The sequence below is a fragment of the Triturus cristatus genome, chromosome 5_2, assembly GCF_964204655.1.
Source record: "Triturus cristatus chromosome 5_2, aTriCri1.1, whole genome shotgun sequence".
In the NCBI taxonomy this organism is placed as follows: domain Eukaryota; kingdom Metazoa; phylum Chordata; class Amphibia; order Caudata; family Salamandridae; genus Triturus; species Triturus cristatus.
In genome coordinates, this window is record NC_140588.1 from 722,899,546 (window position 1) to 722,921,090 (window position 21,545).

The following is a 21,545-nucleotide window of genomic DNA, read 5'->3' on the forward strand; positions in this document are numbered from 1 at the left end:
ATGGAATGGCCTAGCCACTAACACAAGTATAACTAAAATATTCTGTGCACTATGAATGTAGACCTCTAACCAGCTATATACTATTGATACACTATTCTAAATACCCAGTTAGTACCCATGCAGTCTAGGAATCCTTGTGTCTGTCCCATGCACATCTTCTATCACTCATCCAACACTATCTACTTATCCTATGAGCCCGACAATACCTAAGCACTTATAAATTCACCATGCACTCTGTTTGCAGCACTGTAATTATTTCAGTTACTAGACATGTACTTATGGAATGGCCTAGCTACAAACACAAGTACAGCTACAATATTAAGTGCACCATCCATGCAGATCTCTAACCAGGTACATACTATTGATACAGTTTTGTAAATACCCAGTTAGTACCCATGCAGTCTAGGAATCCTCCTGTCTGTCCCATGCACTTCTCCTATTATCCATCCGGCACTATCTACTTATCGTATCACTCCGCCAATACCTAAGCACTTATAAATTCACCATTCACTCTGTTTGCAGCACTGTAATTATTCCAAATTCAAGTAATGTACTTATGGAAAAGCCTAGCCACTAACACAAGTACAGCTACAATATTCTGTGCACTATGCATGCAGACCTCTAACCAGCTATATACTATTGATACACTCTTCTAAATACCCACTTTGTACCCATGCAGTCTAGGAATCCCCCTGTCTGTCCCATGCACTTCTCCCATCATCCATCATGCACTATCTACTTATCCTATCAGTCCGCCAATACATAAGCACTTATAAATTCACCATGCACTCTGTTTACAGCACTATAATTATTCCAGTTTCTAGTCATGTACTTATGGAATGGCCTAGCCACTAACACAAGTATATCTACAATATTCTTTACACTATGCAAGCAGACCTCTAACCAGCTCTATACTATTGGTACAGACTCCTTAATACCCAGTTAGTACCCATGCAGTGTAGTAATCCTCCTGTCTTCCCATGCACTTCTCCAATCACCCATCCAGCACTATCTACTTAAGCTATCACTCCGCCAATACCTAAGCACTTATAAATTCAGCATGCACTCTGTCTGCAGCACTGTAATTATTCCAGTTACTTGTATTGTACTTATAGAATGCACTATCCAGTAACACTAGTACTGGTATGATATTCTGTGCACTATGCATGCAGACCTCTAACCAGCTACATACTATCGATACACTCTTGTAAATACCCTGTTAGTACCTATGCAGTCTAGGAATCCTCCTGTCTGTCCCATGCACTTCTCCTATTATAAATCCTGCACTATCTACTTATGCTATCATCCGCCAATAACTAAGCACTTATAAATTCACCATGCACTCTATTTGCAGCACTGCAATTAATCCAGTTTCTAGTCATGTAATTATGCAATGGCCTAGCCGCTAACACAACTACAGCTACAATATTCTGTGCACTATGCATGCAGACCTCTAACCAGCTAGATACTATTGACACACTCTTCTAAATACCCATTTAGTACCCATGCAGTCTAGGAACCCTCCAGTCTGTCCCATGAACTTCTTCTATCACCCAACCAGCACTATCTACTTATCCTATCACTCCGCCAATAACTAAGCACTTATAAATTCACCGTGCACACTGTTTGCAGCACTGTAATTATTCCAGTTACCAGTCATGTACTTATAGAATTCCCTAGCCACTAACACTAGTACAGGTAGTATTTGCTGTGCACTATGTATGCAGACCTCTAACCAGCTACATGCTATTGATACAGTCTTGTAAATACCCAGTTAGTACCCATGCAGTCTGGGAACCCTCTTGTCTGTCCCATGCACTTCTCCTAATATCCATCCGGCACTATATACTTATCCTATCACTCCGCAAATACCTAAGCACTTATAAATTCACCATGCACTCTGTTTGCAGCACTGTAATTATTCCAAATTCAAGTAATGTACTTATGGAAAAGCCTAGCCACTAACACAAGTACAGCTACAATATTCTGTGAACTATGCATGCAGACCTCTAACCAGCTATATACTATTGATACACTCTTCTAAATACCCACTTTGTACCCATGCAGTGTAGGAATCCTCCTGTCTGTCCCATGCAGTTCTCTAATCACCCATCCAGCACTATCTACTTATCCTATTACTCCGCCAATACCTAAGCACTTATAAATTCACCATGCACTCTGTTTGCAGCACTGTAATTATTCCAGTTACTAGACATGTACTTATGGAATGGCCTAGCTACAAATACAAGTACAGCTACAATATTAAGTGCACCATCCATGCCGATCTCTAACCAGGTACATACTATTGATACAGTCTTCTAAATATCCAGTTAGTACCCATGCAGTCTAGTAATCCTCCTGTCTGCCCCATGCACTTCTCCAATCACCCATCCAGCACTATCTACATAAGCTATCACTCCGCCAATACCTAAGCACTTATAAATTCAGCATTCACTCTGCAGCACTGTAATTATTCCAGTTACTTGTAATTATAGAATGCACTATCCAGTAACACTAGTACTGGTACGATATTCTGTGCACTATGCATGCAGACCTCTACCCAGCTACATACTATCGATACACTCTTGTAAATACCCTGTTAGTACCTATGCAGTATAGGAATCCTCCTGTCTGTCCCATGCACTTCTCCTTTTATCCATCCTCCACTATCTACTTATCCAATCACTCTGCCAATACCGAAGCACTTATAAATTCACCATGCACTCTGTTTTCAGCACTGCAATTATTCCAGTTTCTTGTCATGTAATTATGCAATGGCCTAGCCACTAACACAACTACATGTACAATATTCTGTGCGCTATGCATGCAGACCTCTAACCAGCTAGATACTATTGATACACTCTTCTAAATACCCAGTTAGTACCCATGCAGTCTAGGAACCCTCCAGTCTGTCCCATGAACTTCTTCTATCACCCAACCAGCACTATCTACTTATCCTATCACTCCGCCAATAACTAAGCACTTATAAATTCACCGTGCACACTGTTTGCAGCACTGTAATTATTCCAGTTACCAGTCAAGTACTTATAGAATTCCCTAGCCACTAACACTAGTACAGGTAGTATTTGCTGTGCACTATGTATGCAGACCTCTAACCAGCTACATGCTATTGATACATTCTTGTAAATACCCAGTTAGTACCCATGCAGTCTAGGAACCCTCCTGTCTGTCCCATGCAGTTCTCCTAATATCCATCCGGCACTATCTACTTATCCTATCACTCCGCAAATACCTAAGCACTTTTAAATTCACCATGCACTCTGTTTCCAGCACTGTAATTATTCCAAATTCAAGTAATGTACTTATGGAAAAGCCTAGCCACTAACACAAGTACAGCTACAATATTCTGTGCACTATGCATGCAGACCTCTAACCAGCTATATACTATTGATACACTCTTCTAAATACCCACTTTGTACCCATGCAGTGAAGGAATCCTCCTGTCTGTCCCATGCCGTTCTCTAATCACCCATCCAGCACTATCTACTTATCCTATCAGTACACCAATACCTAAGCACTTATAAATTCACCATGCACTCTGTTTGCAGCACTGTAATTGTTCCAGTTACTAGACATGTACTTATGGAATGGCCTTGCTACAAACACAAGTACAGCGATAATATTAAGTGCACCATCCATGCAGATCTCTAACCAGCTACATACTATTGGATACACTCTTCTAAATATCCAGTTCGTACCCATGCAGTCTAGGAATCCTCCTGTCTGCCCCATGCACTTCTCCAATCACCCATCCAGCACTATCTACTTATCCTATCACTCCTAAGCACTTATCAATTCAGCATGCACTCTGTCTGCAGCACTGTAATTATTCCAGTTACTTGTATTGTACTTATAGAATGCACTATCCAGTAACACTAGTACTGGTACGATATTCTGTGCACTATGCATGCAGACCCCTAACCAGCTACATACTATTGATACACTCTTGTAAATACCCTGTTAGTACCTATGCACTCTAGGAATCCTCCTGTCTGTCCCATGCACTTCTCCTATTATAAATCCTGCACTATCTACTTATGCTATCACTCTGCCAATAACTAAGCACTTATAAATTCACCATGCACTCTGTTTGCAGCACCGTAATTATTCCAGTTTCTAGTCATGTACTTATGGAATGGCCTAGCCACTAACACAAGTACCGCTACAGTATTCTGTGCACTATGCATGCGGACCTCTAACCAGCTATATACTATTGATACCACTCTTATAAATACTCAGGTAGTACCCATGCAGCCTAGGAATCCTCCTATCTGTCCGATGCACTTATTCTTTCACCCATCCAGCACTATCTACTGATCCTATCAGCCCGCCAATACCTAAGCACTTATAAATTCACCATGCACGCTGTTTGCAGCACTGTAATTATTCCAGTTTCTAGTCAGGTACTTATGGAATGGCCTAGCCACAAACACAAGTACAGTTGCAATATTCTGTGCACTATGCATGCAGACCTCTAACCAGCTATACACTATTGGTACAGTCTTCGAAATACCCAGTTAGTACCCATGCAATGTAGGAATCCTCCTGTCGGTCCCATGCACTTCTCCAATCACCCATCCAGCACTATCTACTTATCCTATCGCACCGCCAATACCTAAGCACTTTTAAATACACCATGCACTCTGTTTGCAGCACTGTAATTATTCCAGTTACTAGTCATGTACTTATAGAATGCCCTAGCCAGTAACACTAGTACAGGTACGATAATCTGTGCACCATTCGTGCAGACCTCTAATCAGCTACATACTATTGATACACTCTTCCACATACCCAGTTAGTACCCATGCAGTCTAGGAATCCTCCTGTCTGTCCCATGCACTTCTCCTGTCACTCATCCAGCACAATCTACTTATCCTATCACACCGCTAATACCTAAGCACTTTTAAATACACCATGCACTCTGTTTGCAGCACTGTAATTATTCCAGTTACTAGTCATGTACTTATGGAATGTCTTAGCCACTAATACAAGTACACCTACAATATTGTGTGCACTATCCATGCAGACCTCTAACCAACTACATACTATTGATACACTCTTATAAATACCCAGTTAGTACCTATGCAGTCTAGGAATCCTCCTGTCTATCTCATGCACTTCTCCAATCACCCATCCAGCTCTATCTACTTATCCTATCTCTCCGCCAATACCTAAGCACTGTAAATTCGCCATTCACTCTCTTTGCAGCACTGTAGTTATTCCAGCTACTAGTCATTTACTGACGGAATGGTTTAGCCACTAACACAAGCACAGGTACAATATTGTGTGCACTATCCATTCAGACCTCTAACCAGCTACGTACTATTGATACACTCTTCTAAATACCCAGTTAGTCCCCATGCAGTCTAGGAATCCTCCTGTCTGTCCCATGCACTTCTCCTATTATCCATCCTGCACTATCTACTTATCGTATCACTCCGCCAATACCTAAGCACTTATAAATTCACCATGCACTCTGTTTGCAGCACTGTAATTATTCCAGTTTGTAGTCATGTACCTATGGAATGGCATAGCCACTAACACAAGTACAGATACAGTATTCTGTACACAATGCATGCAGACCTCTAACCAGCTATATACTATTGATACCACTCTTCTAAATACTCAGGTAGTACCCATGCAGCCTAGGAATTCTCCTGGCTGTCCCATGCACTTATTCTATCACCCATCCAGCACTATCTACTTATCCTATCAGCCCGCCAATACCTAAGCACTTATAAATTCAACATGCACTCTTTTTGCAGCACTGTAATTATTCCAGTTTCTAGTCATGTACTTATGGAATGGCCTAGCTACTAACACAAGTACAGATACAGTATTCTGTACACTATGCATGCAGACCTCTAACCAGCTATACACTATTAGTACCCATGCAGTGTAGGAATCCTCCTGTCGGTCCCATGCACTTCTCCAATCACCCATCCAGCACTATCTACTTATCCTATTACTCCGCCAATACCTATGCACTTATAAATTCACCGTACACTTTGTTTGCAGCACTGGAATTATTCCAGTTACTAGTCATGTACTTATAGAATGCCCTAGCCAGTAACACTAGTACAGGTACGATATTCTGTGCACCATGCATGCAGACCTCTAAGCAGCTACATACTATTCATACACTCTTCTACATACCCAGTTAGTACCCATGCAGTCTAGGAATCTTCCTGTCTGTCCCAGGCACTTCTCCTATTACTCATCCAGCACTTTCTATTCATCCTATCACACCGCCAATAACTAAGCACTTATGAATACACCATGCACTCTGTTTGCAGCACCGTAATTATTCCACTTACTAGTCATGTACTTATGGAATGGCTTAGCGACTAATACAAGTACACCTACAATATTGTGTGCACTATCCAAGCAGACCTCTAACCAGCTACATATTATTGCTACACTCTTATAAATCCCAGTTAGTACCTATGTAGTCTAGGAATCCTTCTGTCTATCCCATGCACTTCTCCAATCACCCATTGAGCACTATCTACTTATCCTATCAGTCCGCCAATACCTAAGCACTTATAAATTCACCATGCACTCTGTCTGCAGCACTGTAATTATTCCAGTTTCTAGTCATGTACCTATGGAATGGCCTAACTACTAACACAAGTATAGCTACAATATTCTATGCACTATGCTTGCAGACCTCTAACCAGCTATATACTATTGGTACAGTTTTCTAAATACTGAGTTAGTACCCATGCAGTGTAGGAATCCTCCTGCCTGTCCCATGCAGTTCTCTAATCACCCATCCAGCACTATCTACTTATCCTATCAGTACACCAATACCTAAGCACTTATAAATTCACCATGCACTCTGTTTGCAGCACTGTAATTATTCCAGTTACTAGACATGTACTTATGGAATGGCCTTGCTACAAACACAAGTACAGCTATAATATTAAGTGCAACACACAAACATAAACTCTCGGGTCTGAGCAACTTTAGAACTAGAGCATGAAAGGAGAGATACTATAGTCAAGCTGTGTCTAAAATGACAGTGAACAAATCAGAAAGGAAAGGAATCCCTTTAAGGATGAATGCCCTCACTCACCCGAAGGTGACATGCTTCATCATTTAGGCTTTCTCCTCTCAGTGGGAAAACCTAGTCCCACTGAGGGCTACAACCACCGCACTGAGAAGTGGGAGCTCAGGGATGTTTTTGTTTAAGATTTTAGGATACTCAGATCCCAAAGATGAGCACTAATGTGAGAAGAGGGCGCAGCGCAAAGAAATTCAAAAGTGAAGTGTGAGCTAAAACTGGCTAGCGCTATTGAAAAAATTATTTTTATTGACTCATTAGCCCTGCCAGAGATAAAAAACAGTGCAAAGCAGTTACTATTGAAAACTGCTAGATGACAAGGGTCAACATGTTTCAGCCAATGACCATCTCAAAAGTATGTGTGGCTTTCATCAGGACCAAAAAACAAAGCTGCTGCTAGAAAGTGTTACACACGTGCAAATAAAGTTTGAAAAAAAGACCAAACCAGTTAATGCTTTAGCGGATACAATCTCGCTGGAACTTGTCTGAAAATAAGAAGACACATATAGAAAAAGTAAATCTCCAAACCTCATTAGTTAACAGTCAAGTCTGAAACACTGGTATATGTGGCTCAAACATAGGGGCAGATTTATGAGCCCCTTGCGCCACTTTTGCGTCACTTTTTCCATGTTAAAAGTGACGGAAAAGTGGCGCAAGGGGCTCATAAATCTGCCCCATAGTACTTATGTCCAAACTGTTAGAAAGCTCTAGTAAAAAGACTCACCCAATCTGTGGGACAAGTGAGCCCACCTCAACCTGGTTACAACTCAGGGAAGGGAGCCCCGCTCTGTGAAAATAAGCAAGTATAACCTAATCAGTATAATTTACTTGCTCAATAGTGCCATAAAAAGTGAAGAATATCAGTAATGTCCAACAGACTAAAACGTTCTCAAAACGACATAGAGTGTTATAACGATGTCACTCCCCTTATATCCTGGAAGTGTATGTACATAAACCACTTGTTAAGATTTTACAAAAGTGGTCAAGGACGAGGGAAGTCAAGTGTCTGAAAATTACGAACTCATGTTCAAGCCAAGAGTCTATACACCGAAAGACTACATCATGACCAAACACAGCAACAATTATCAATAACTTAAACCAAATCATCAAGCAGAAACTCACTAAAATGCATATCAACACACTCACCTCTCCGTCGGTACTCCGTCGATGTACAGAGATTGCAACCGGAGGAACCGACGGGGTGGGAAAAGTGAGAATAAATACCCAAACACTGATGGCTCCGAATGGAGAAATAAGGACCCCATAGGTGTCTATCCTGACTGCCTGCATTCGTGAAGGGACATAAGGACCCCATAGTCGTCTTGCTGTAATGCCTGTCTCTGGCAGGACGCTAGTGACTTAATAAAGCAGTGTACGGCAAAGCGCGCATGCGCACTCGGATGCATTTATATCATGGAGTTTTGTTAGCGAAGCCCGACCAGAGACAGCAATGATTGTTTATCTGTAGCCTAGCAATGAGAACATATAGTTTTTTCAGAAGACGATACAAACCGGAACACAAGCTTTATTAGTCAATGGGCACAACCAAATTGCTGAATGTTTAAGCAAATCGATTTGTGCATAATTAATGAAGGCCCAGTATTAGCAAAGTACAAAACCCATTTGACACAAAAATGTGTAAATAACGCTAAGAAGGCATGTGTCGTATTTCACCACAAGTACAGGATTCAATAAATAATAGTGCCAAAGTTGACTCTACAAGTAAACAAACAATCGCTCCACAGTATAATCTCGGGAAGGATCTAGATATACCCAGTTGTTTTACGTATTTACTGTGGGAATGTTGTAATATCAAATTATTTGTTGGAATTGCTAAAGGCAATTCTCATAGATGGTATAAGGTCATAGAGACAACCAAGGAATATCCTTGTTCAAACCTATGTTGTCACTTTTTAAGCGGAACACCCACCGCTGTTCTCTTCTGAAGAGAAATTTTGAAATATCTGTGATATGCTGGGGAATGAGAGGCTGCTCCAAAATGGTCCACGACAAATCATCTGCCTGATGATTAAAATCCAGGAAGTGGTTTGTCATTTTGGTAGCCCTCCTCTTGCACCGAATGGTGCTCTTGTGTTCAAGGATTCTGGTTTTGACCTTGCGTGTAGTCATGCCCACATACTGCATGGAACAGGGGCACGTGATGAGATAAATTACATTGTCGCTATTACAATTAGTGTGTTTTTGTAACAGCCAAGGTCTACCAGTGCCAATATCCACTTGTGTCATGTGTGAAGTCTGTGGACAAGCCGCACATGAACCGCATGGGTAATGTCCTTTCACCGGTGGTAAACCCCATAATGGCTGTTGTTCACTTGTATTGTGCAAGATTCTCGGTCTGGTGTATACAATGTGGTCGAACGATCTACGTATCCTATCACTCCGCCAATACCTAAGCACTTATCAATTCAGCATGCACTCTGTCTTCAGCACTGTAATTATTCCAGTTACTTGTATTGTACTTATAGAATGCACTATCCAGTAACAGTAGTACTGGTACGATATTCTGTGCACTATGCATGCAGACCTCTAACCAGCTACATACTATTGATACACTCTTCCACATACCCAGTTAGTACCCATGCAGTCTAGGATTCCTCCTGTCTGTCCCATGCACTTCTCCTATCACTCATCCAGCACAATCTACTTATCCTATCACACCGCTAATACCTAAGCACTTTTAAATATACCATGCACTCTGTTTGCAGCACTGTGTTTATTCCAGTTACTAGTCATGTACTTATGGAATGGCTTAGCCACTAATACAAGTACACCTACAATATTGTGTGCACTATCCATGCAGACCTCTAACCAACTACATACTATTGATACACTCTAATAAATACCCAGTTAGTACCTATGCAGTCTAGGAATCCTCCTGTCTATCCCATGCACTTCTCCAATCACCCATCCAGCTCTATCTACTTATCCTATCTCTCCGCCAATAACTAAGCACTTGTAAATTCACCATGCACTCTGTTTGCAGCACTTTAATTATTCCGGCTACTAGTCATTTACTTGTGAAATGCCCTCGCCAGAAACACCAGTACAGCTGCGAAATTCGGTTCACTATCCATGCAGACATCTAATCAGCTACATACTATTTATACACTCTTCTAAATAACCAGTTAGTCCCTATGCAGTCTAGGAATCCTCCTGCCTGTCCCATGCACTTCTCCTATTACCCATCCAGCACTATCTACTTATCCTATCACTCCGCCAATACCTAAGCACTTATAAATTCGCCATTCACTCTGTTTGCAGCACTGTAGTTATTCCAGCTACTAATCATTTACTGGTATAGCCACTAACACAAGTACAAGTACAATATTGTGTGCACTATCCATGCAGACCTCTAACCAGCTACATACTATTGATACACTCTTCTAAATACCCAGTTAGTCCCCATGCAGTCTAGGAATCCTCCTGTCTGTCCCATGCACTTTTCCTATTATCTATCCTGCACTATCTACTTATCCTATCCCTCCGCCAATACCTAAGCACTTATAAATTCACCATGCACTCTGTTTGCAGCACTGTAATTATTCCAGTTTGTAGTCATGTACCTATGGAATGGCATAGCCACTAACACAAGTACAGATACAGTATTCTGTACACTATGCATGCAGACCTCTAACCAGCTATATACTATTGATACCACTCTTCTAAATACACAGGTAGTACCCTTGCAGCCTAGGAATTCTCCTGGCTGTCCCATGCACTTATTCTATCCCCCATCCAGCACTATCTACTTATCCCATCAGCCCGCCAATACCTAAGCACTTATAAATTCAACATGCACTCTTTTTGCAGCACTGTAATTATTCCAGTTTCTAGTCATGTATTTATGGATTGGCCTAGCCACTAACACAAGTACAGATACAGTATTCTGTACACTATGCATGCAGACCTCTAACCAGCTATACACTATTGGTACAGTCTTCTAAATACCCAGTTAGTACCCATGCAGTGTAGGAATCCTCCTGTCGGTCCCATGCACTTCTCCAATCACCCATCCAGCACTATCTACTTATCCTATTACTCCGCCCATACCTAAGCACTTATAAATTCACCGTACACTCTGTTTGCAGCACTGTAATTATTCCAGTTACTAGTCATGTACTTATAGAATGCCCTAGCCAGTAACAGTAGTACAGGTACGATATTCTGTGCACCATGCATGCAGACCTCTAAGCAGCTACATACTATTGATACACTCTTCTACATACCCAGTTAGTACCCATGCAGTCTAGGAATCCTCCTGTCTGTCCCAGCCACTTCTCCTATCACTCATCCAGCACTATCTACTTATCCTATCACACCACCAATAACTAAGCACTTATGAATACACCATGCACTCTTTTTGCAGCACCGTAATTATTCCACTTACTAGTCATGTACTTATGGAATGGCTTAGCGACTAATACAAGTACACCTACAATATTGTGTGCACTCTCCATGCAGACCTCTAACCAGCTACATGCTATTGATACACTCTTATAAATACCCAGTTAGTACCTATGCAGTCTAGGAATCCTCCTGTCTATCCCATGCACTTCTCCAATCACCCATCCAGCACTATCGACTTATCCTATCACTCCGCCAATACCTAAGCACTTATAAATTCACCATGCACTCTGTTTGCAGCACTGTAATTATTCCGGCTACTAGTCATTTACTTGTGAAATGCCCTAGCCAGTAACACCAGTAATTCTGCGATATTCTGTTCACTATCCATGCAGACATCAAATCAGCTACATACTATTGATACACTCTTCTAAATAACCAGTTAGTCCCTATGCAGTCTAGGAATCCTCCTGTCTGTCCCATGCACTTCTCCTATTACCCATCCAGCACTATCTACTTATCCTATCACTCCGCCAATACCTAGGCACTTATAAATTTGCCATGCACTCTGTTTGCAGCACTGTAGTTATTCCAGCTACTAGTCATTTACTGACGGAATGGTTTAGCCACTAACACTAGTACAGGTACAATATTGTGTGCACTATCCACAGAGACCTCTAACCAGCTACATACTATTGATACACTCTTCTAAATACCCAGTTAGTCCCCATGCAGTCTAGGAATCATCCTGTCTGTCCCATGCACTTCTCCTATTATCCATCCTGCACTATCTACTTATCCTATCACTCCGCCAATACCTAGGCACTTATAAATTCACCATGCACTCTGTTTGCAGCACTGTAATTATTCCAGTTTCTAGTCATGTACTTATGGAATGGCCTTGCCACTAACACAAGTACAGCTACAATATTCTGTGCACTATGCATGCAGACCTCTAACCAGCTATCCACTATTGGTACAGTCTTCTAAATACCGAGTTAGTACCACTCAGTGTAGGAATCCTCCTCTCGGTCCCATGCACTTCTCCAATCACGCATCCAGCACTATCTACTTATCCTATTACTCCGCCAATACCTAAGCACTTATAAATTCACCGTACACTCTGTTTGCAGCACTGTAATTATTCCAGTTACTAGTCATGTACTTATAGAATGCCCTAGCCAGTAACACTAGTACAGGTACGATATTCTGTGCACCATACATGCAGACCTCTAAGCGGCTACATACTATTGGATACACTCTTCTAAATATCCAGTTAGTACCCATGCTGTCTAGGAATCTCCAATCACCCATCCAGCACTATCTACTTATCCTATCACTCCACCAATACCTAAACACTTGCAAATTCACCGGACACTCTGTTTGCAGCACTGTAATTATTCCAGTTACTAGTCATGTACTTATAGAATGCACTATCCAGTAACACTAGTACTGGTACGATATTCTGTGCACTATGCATGCAGACCTCTAACCAGCTACATACTATTGATACACTCTTGTAAATACCCTGTTAATACCTATGACATATAGGAATCCTCCTGTCTGTCCCATGAACTTCTCCTTTCATCCATCCTCCACTATCTACTTATCCAATCACTCTGCCAATAACAAAGCACTTATAAATTCACCATGCACTCTGTTTGCAGCAATGTAATTATTCCACTTTCTAGTCATGTAATTATGCAATGGCCTAGCCACTAACACAAGTACAGCTACAATATTCTGTGCACTATGCATGCAGACCTCTAACCAGCTAGGTACTATTGATACACTCTTCTAAATACCCAGTTAGTACCCATGCAGTCTAGGAATCCTCCAGTCTGTCCCATGAACTTCTTCTATCACCCAACCAGCCCTATCTACTTATCCTATCAGTCCGCCAATACCTAAGCACTTATAAATTCACCATGCAGTCTGTTTGGAGCACTGTAATTATTTCAGTTTCTAGTCATGTACCTATGGAATGGCCTAGCTACTAACACAAGTATAGCTACAATATTCTATGCACTATGCTTGCAGACCTCTAACAAGCTATATACTATTGGTACAGTTTTCTAAATACTCAGCTAGTACCCATGCAGTGTAGGAATGCCGATCTCTAACCAGGTACATACTATTGATACAGTCTTCTAAATATCCAGTTAGTACCCATGCAGTCTAGTAATCCTCCTGTCTGCCCCATGCAATTCTCCAATCACCCATCCAGCACTATCTACTTATCCTATCAGTCCTCCAATACCTAAGCACTTATAAATTCAGCATGCACTCTGTCTGCAGCACTGTAATTATTCCAGTTACTTGTATTGTACTTATAGAATGCACTATCCAGTAACACTAGTACTGGTACGATATTCTGTGCACTATGCATGCAGACCTCTAACTAGCTAAATACTATTGATACACTCTTGTAAATACCCTGTTAGTACCTATGCAGTCTAGGAATCCTCCTGTCTGTCCCTTGCATTTCTCCTTTTATCCATCCTCCACTATCTACTTATCCAATCACTCCGCCAATACCGAAGCACTTATAAATTCACCATGCACTCTGTTTGCAGCAATGTAATTATTCCAGGTTCTAATCATGTAATTATGCAATGGCCTAGCCACTAACACAAGTACAGCTACAATATTCTGTGCACTATGCATGCAGACCTCTAACCAGCTAGGTACTATTGATACACTCTTCTAAATACCCAGTTAGTACCCATGCAGTGTAGGAATCCTCCTGTCTGTCCCATGCACTTCTCCAATAACCCATCCTGCACTAATTACTTATCCTATCAGTACGCCAATACCTAAGCACTTATAAATTCACTGTTCACTCTGTTTGCAGCACTGTAATTATTCCAGTTACTAGTCATGTACTTATAAAATGCCCTAGCCAGTAACACTAGTAGAGGTACGATTTTCTGTGCACTATGCATGCAGACATCTAACCAGCTACATTCTATTGATACAGTCTTGTAAATACCCAGTTAGTACCCATGCAGTCTAGGAATCCTCCTGTCTGTCCCGTGCACTTCTCCTATTATCCATCCTGCACTATCTACTTATGCTATCACTCCGCAAATACCTAAGCACTTATATATTCAAAATGCACTCTGTTTGTAGCACTGTAATTATTCCGGTTATCTAGTAATGTACTTATGGAATGGTCTACCCACTAACACAAGTACAGCTACAATATTCTGTGCACTATGCATGCAGATCTCTAATCATCTTTACACTATTGGTACAGTCTTCTAATTACCCAGTTAGTACCCATGCAGTGTAGGAATCCTCCTGCCGGTCCCATGCACTTCTCCAATCACCCATCCAGCCAATACCTAAGCTCTTATAAATTCACCGTACACTCTGTTTCCTGCACTGTAATTATTCCAGTTACTAGTCATGCACTTATAGAATACCCTAGCCAGTAACACTAGTAGAGGTATGATATTCTGTACACCATGCATGCAGACCTCTAAGCAGCTACATACTATTGATACACTCTTCTACATACCCAGTTAGTACCCATGCAGTCTAGGAATCCTCCTGTCTGTCCCATGCACTTCTCCTATCACTCATCCAGCACTATCTACTTATCCTATCACACCTCCAATAACTAAGCACTTATAAATACACCATGCACTCTGTTTGCAGCACCGTAATTATTCCACTTACTAGTCATGTACTTAAGGAATGGCTTAGCGACTAATACAAGTACACCTGCAATATTGAGTGCACTATCCATGCAGACCTCTAACCAGCTACATATTATTGATGCACTCTTATAAATACCCAGTTAGTACCTATGCAGTCTAGGAATCCTTCTGCCTATCCATGCACTTCTCCAATCACTCATCCAGCACTATCTACTTATCCTATTAGTCCGCCAATACCTAAGCACTTATTAATTCACCATGCACTCTGTTTGCATCACCGTAATTATTCCAGTTACTAGTCATGTACTTATGGAATGGTTTAGCCACTAACACAAGTACAGGTACAATATTGTGTGCACTATCCATGCAGACCTCTATTCAGCCAGCTACATAATATTGATACACTCTACTAAATACCCAGTTAGTCCCCATGCAGTCTAGGAATCCTCCTGTCTGTCCCATGCACTTCTCCTATTACCCATCCAGCACTATCTACTTATGCTATCACTCCGCCAATACCTAAGCATTCATAAATTCGCCATGCACTCTGTTTGCAGCACTGTAGTTATTCCAGCTACTAGTCATGTACTGATGGAATGGTTTAGCCTCTAACACAAGTACAGGTACTATATTGTGTGCACAATCCATGCAGACCTCTAACCAGCTGCATATTATTGATGCACTCTTATAAATACCCAGTTAGTACCTATGCAGTCTAGGAATCCTTCTGCCTATCCATACACTTCTCCAATCACTCATCCAGCACTATCTACTTATCCTATTAGTCCGCCAATACCTAAGCACTTATAAATTCACCATGCACTCTGTTTGCATCACCGTAATTATTCCAGTTATTAGTCATGTACTTATGGAATGGTTTAGCCACTAACACAAGTACAGGTACAATATTGTGTGCACTATCCATGCAGACCTCTAACCAGCCAGCTACATGCTATTGATACACTCTTCTAAATTCCCAGTTAGTCCCCATGCAGTCTTTGAATCCTCCTGTCTGTCCCATGCACTTCTCCTATTATCCATACTTCACTATCGACTTATGCTATCATTCCGCCAATACGTAAGCACATATAAATTCACCATGCACTCGATTTGCAGTACTGTAAATATTCCAGTTTCTAGTCATGTACTTATGGAATGGCCTATCCAGTAAAAGTAGTACAACTACAATATTCTGTGCATTATGCATGCAGCCACATACTATTGATACACTCTTCTAAATACCCAGTTAGTACCTATGCAGTCTAGGAATCCTCCTGTCTGTCCCATGCACTTCTCCAATCACCCATGCAGCACTATCTACTTATTTTATCACTCCGCCAATACCTAAGCAGTTATAAATTCGGCATGCACTCTTTTTGCAGCACCGTAATTATTCCACTTACTAGTCATGTACTGATGTAATGGCCTAGGCACCAACAGAAGTAAAGCTACAATATTGTGTACACTATCCATGCAGACCTCTAACCATCTACATACTATTGATACACTCTTCTAAATAACTAATTAGTACCCATGCAGTCTAGGAATGCTCCTATGAGTCCTATGCATTTCTCCAATCACCCATCCAGCACTATCTACTTATGCTATCACTCCGCCAATATCTAAGCACTTATAAATTCAGCATACACTCTCTTTGCAGCACTGTAATCATCTCATCACTACTCACGTACTCTTGGAATGACCCAAGCACTAACATATGCACTATTACAATTCCCTATGTACTATCCATATAGATCTCTAACCAGTAACATACTACTGATTCACTCCTCCAATTCCCTACGTAGTACCCATGCAGTCCAACAATCCCCCTGTCTCTGCCCATAAACTTTTCCAATGATCGATGCAGCACTATGTACTTATGTAATCAGTCTGCCAATACATTAGCAGTTATAAATTAACCATGCACTCTGTTTGCAGCACTGTAATCATCCAGTCACTACTCACGTACTCTTGCAATGAGCCAAACACTAAGATATGAAGTATTCTAATCTTTCAGTCAGTAGCCATGTACTTATTCAATGATGCAGGTACTAACTATGCACTTGTACAATCACATTGTGTAGTGCGAATGCTGTGCTCTAATCTCCTAAACACTACTCATAGACTTGTCCAATTATCCAGTTAGTACTGTTCCACTGCTCTAATCATTGATGTAGTATGGTTGTATGTATTTGTATAGTTATAGATGTGAATATTTATTTATAATTATTTCAATTACATTTAAGTGTTTTCAAAATTTTCTTTTTGTGCAGATATTTTGTATATTTATTAAGACGCAGTTACAATGTAAAAAAAAGAGCAAAGAAAAAGACAATGAAAAAAGGAGGCCTTTGTAAAGAAAATAGTAAAATACCAATTAGATTAGTGCAACATGGATCTGGGCAGATGGGCAATAGCCACAGATAAAATATAGGGGTCCTGGCTGACTTTTGTGGGTTATTATGACCCCAACATAGATGACCCTGCCCCTTACAATCTCTACTGTTGCAATTGGTAGATATTAAAACCCCCATTATACTTGGTGGTGATTTCAATGTGGTTTTAGATCCAATCACAGACACTACTTCAAAAAGAAGAGTGGCGACACACGAGATGAGGAGGAGCCTAATGCAACTAATGTCTGACTTGGGCCTCATAGATATATGGAGGTTGATGAGAACTAATGCGCAGACATGCGGGGGTGATTTCACTTTTCATAATAAAAAGTATGGCCATCGATCTAGAATCGACTTTTTCCTTGTAGATAACTACATTAGTAAAATAACGAATAATGTAACTCACGCCCCAGAACATCTCTCGGATCATTCAGCGGTTACTCTAGAGGTAACATTGAAAGCAAGATCACTCTCCAGTAGGTGGACAGTAAATAGATCTTTGCTATTAGATCAGAGGGTGGTAGAACAATTAAAAAAGGCCACTAATGAATTATTTTTGTTCAATAAGGATTCAGCTGCACTTGGGATTGTTTGGGATACCTATAAGGCCTATATAAGAGGTATGGTAATGTCCCTATCGTCTGAGCACAACAAAAAGGTCAAGATCTCTATAAATAAATTTGAAAATACTATCCAAAATATACAAGATCAAATTGAACAAAATTTGGGTGATTCCAGCATGGCACAGTTAAAGATAGAATTGCAAGAGGCAAAATCGGAGTTAAGCGAATATTTCGAAATAATCATTAAAAAAAAATGGGAAGCCAGTAAAATATCAAACTATGACTATGGAGAGGGATGTGGTAAACTATTGGCATGGAAAGCCAAAGTCAACCAGACAAGAAATCAAATAATAGATCTTAGATGTCAAAACTCGGGCGACATAATCTCAAATGAAGAAGAGATTGAGGACGCATTTGTCTCCTTATTTCAAGATCTCTACAAAAAAGATGTTAATGCTGAAAATAAAAAAATCGAAGATTATTTCAACGATATTGATCTTCCCCATTTACAAGAAATGGAAAAAGAGAGACTAAATAGTCCTTTCAGTCTGGAAGAGATTACGTTAATCATTAAGGGCCTAAAAAAGAGGAAAGCTGCAGGACCAGATGCCATCCCTAATGAAATCAACTCCTTGCTTAAAGAAGAACTTGCCCCGACTCTATTACAGTTGTTCAACTCTATCTTTTTGGATAAACAGAGTCCCCCAGTGTCTTGGAATATGGCCACAATAAACATACTTTTAAAACCAAACAAAAATCCGAGGGCAGGTGAATCCTATAGGCCAATCTCTCTCCTCAACAGTGACTATAAAATCTTCATCAGGCTTTAACTAAGAGACTCGATAAGGGGATAGGGTCTTTAATTCACCCTGACCAAAAAGGTTTTATACGGGGGAGGCAGCTTCATGAGCTAACCCACGAACTGATAGCTACCATCGACTTGGCGAAAGCTAATGGGAAACCCCTCACAATAATGACATTGGAGGCTTTTAATAAAGTCAGCTGGGTTTTCTTGTAAAAAACGATAGAACACCTTAACCCCATGGAAAACTTCATAACAACAATTAAAGCAGTATACGACAACCCAGTCGCAAAGGTGTTGGTAAATGGGAATCTGACTAAACCAATTAAAATTGAGAGAGGAACTAGACAGGGTTGCCCTCTTTCCCCTCTTCTTTTTAACATGTATATAGAGACTTTGTCTTGCAAATTGAGGGCGAACCAAAACATCCACTCCTTCTCTTGCAACGGATGGTCAAAAAAAATTGGTCTGTATGCTAATGACCTAATGATCTTTACAAGTGACCTCCCCAATTCTCTCCCAGCTATCTGGGAAACTTTAGATTGTTTTTCAGGCGTTTCGGGATACTCTGTAAACCAACAAAAGACTGAGTTGATGCAATGGAACATACAACACTGTAATAGTCTGGCAAGGAAGGAAATAAAATATTTGGGGATACAAATCGTCCATAATCTGGAAAAGTTAGCACAGACAAACTTTGATAAGCTAGGTGCTTCATTAAACAAGCAACTGCAGGCTTGGGATGCGCTGCCATTGTCCTTTCTTGGCAGATCTAATCTTTTAAAGATGTCTGTGTTTCCGAAATTTTCCTTCCTTTTCAATACTATCCTCTTGGAGTTCAATAAAATATGGTTTACAAAAATCCAAGGAGAGTTTACCAGGTTTATTAGGGGTAATAATTGCCCTAGAATTTCCTTTAAAAAACTCAGAAGGAAGAAAGAGCAAGGTGGTATAGCTACTCCTGACCTGTATCAATATTACCGAGCCTTCAACGTAAAAACTTTTCGTCAGCTGTTAAATGATAGTTCCTGTCTAACCCCCTATCAAAAAGCACAAGTAAATGATTCCCAAGCTCAACCTGAATTCTTTCTTTGTAAATTTGGCCACCCCAAATTCTTCAAAAAGGTTAAATTAAAGATTCTTCAGCATGCAGCTAAGATTTGGTACCACATAAGACTTACCCTACAAATAACCTATTACAGTGATTCTGCCCCTATCTGGGACTCCCCGGGTATGCCAGCCTGCCTGTTGGACTCTTTAGCAACTTCGCTCAGAGAGAATAGGATTAAGTCCTGGGGTCAACTTTTGGAAGATTTCAACTTAATTCCATGGCAGAGAATGTCCGAGGCAACCAATAATACTGTTTCTAAATTTAAGTACTACCAACTAGCCAGTTGGACAAAGACAATAGAAAAAAAGGGTGATCCAAATTCGGAGGTTGAAACAAGAATAAAATCACAACCCAAGGCACCTAAAGAAATAGCAGAATGGTACTGGATACTTATTCAGGAAGAAGAAGGGTCCCAGAAGGTATTGATGGAAAGCTGGAAGAGGGAACCGCCGGAAAAAGATCAAGAAGTATTATGGCAAGTATCAATGGCTTACTTATGGCGCTATGTGAGATCTGCCCCATTAAGAAAAAATCATCTTTTTACTGTCCACAAGGCATTCTGGACTCCCCGAAGGCTATCAAAAATGGGAAGTCGGACAGTAAGAAAATGCCCGAAATGCGGTGAAAATAACACGAATGAAGCACACATGTTCTGGCAGTGTCCCTCGATCCAGTCCTTCTGGGAGAAAGTGGGTAAGATCATACCAGAGGTAACGGCACAAGAATTTGAGGTGAGACTAGATATTGTTATTTTTGAGGTTTTAACAGGTTTGGCTGATAATGGGAGCTTTAATAACTTTCAAAAACCTATTATTTTTGTGTTAATATTGCTGGCAAGAAGGGAATTGTGCAATAAGTGGATACTTCCATGTCCTCTGACAGAGGTGGAATGGATCCTTTCAGTACAAAGAGTGGCAAGTCTCGATCGAGCGATTAAGTTAAGTAAAAAGACAACATTTTGGGAACTATGGGATAAATGGATAGGAACTTATAGAAAATAGATAGATTGTAGACATGACCGTTATCAAATTAGAATGCAGAAATAAGTATTGGATTCTGGATAATTTTTCTCTGCTGTCATCCATTCTTTTTCTCTTTTGCAAAATTATCCAGTCCTATGATTAAGAATATGCTGTACAGGCTTGTATATATTTCTGCCTGTACCTCAATCTTTGCCGGTGTCAGCGAAGTTAGCCTTCTTCGACCGGGCAGGGGAGAAAACATTTCCTATGATCTAGATCACCTCCTCCTTATGGAGCGACTGGGTGCCCCTGCCCTAGTAGAAATGGACTCCTTTTCTGATGGTTTCTTGCATATTGACAAATGAGGAAAAAAAAAGAAAAAACAAAAAAAACATGGATCCTTAAATATCTATATGAAATTCTGCAACATTATAGTATAATTTTTTTTTTTACAGCAAATATAAATTAAGGAAAATACGCTGTAATTGGATCTGAAGGATGTTTGGTAAAGCATGCCAAAGGAAATTTGATTAATCACAGGAAACTAAGTTGCGATACTCCAGATTAAAGAGAGTTTTTCTATTTAGCTCTTCT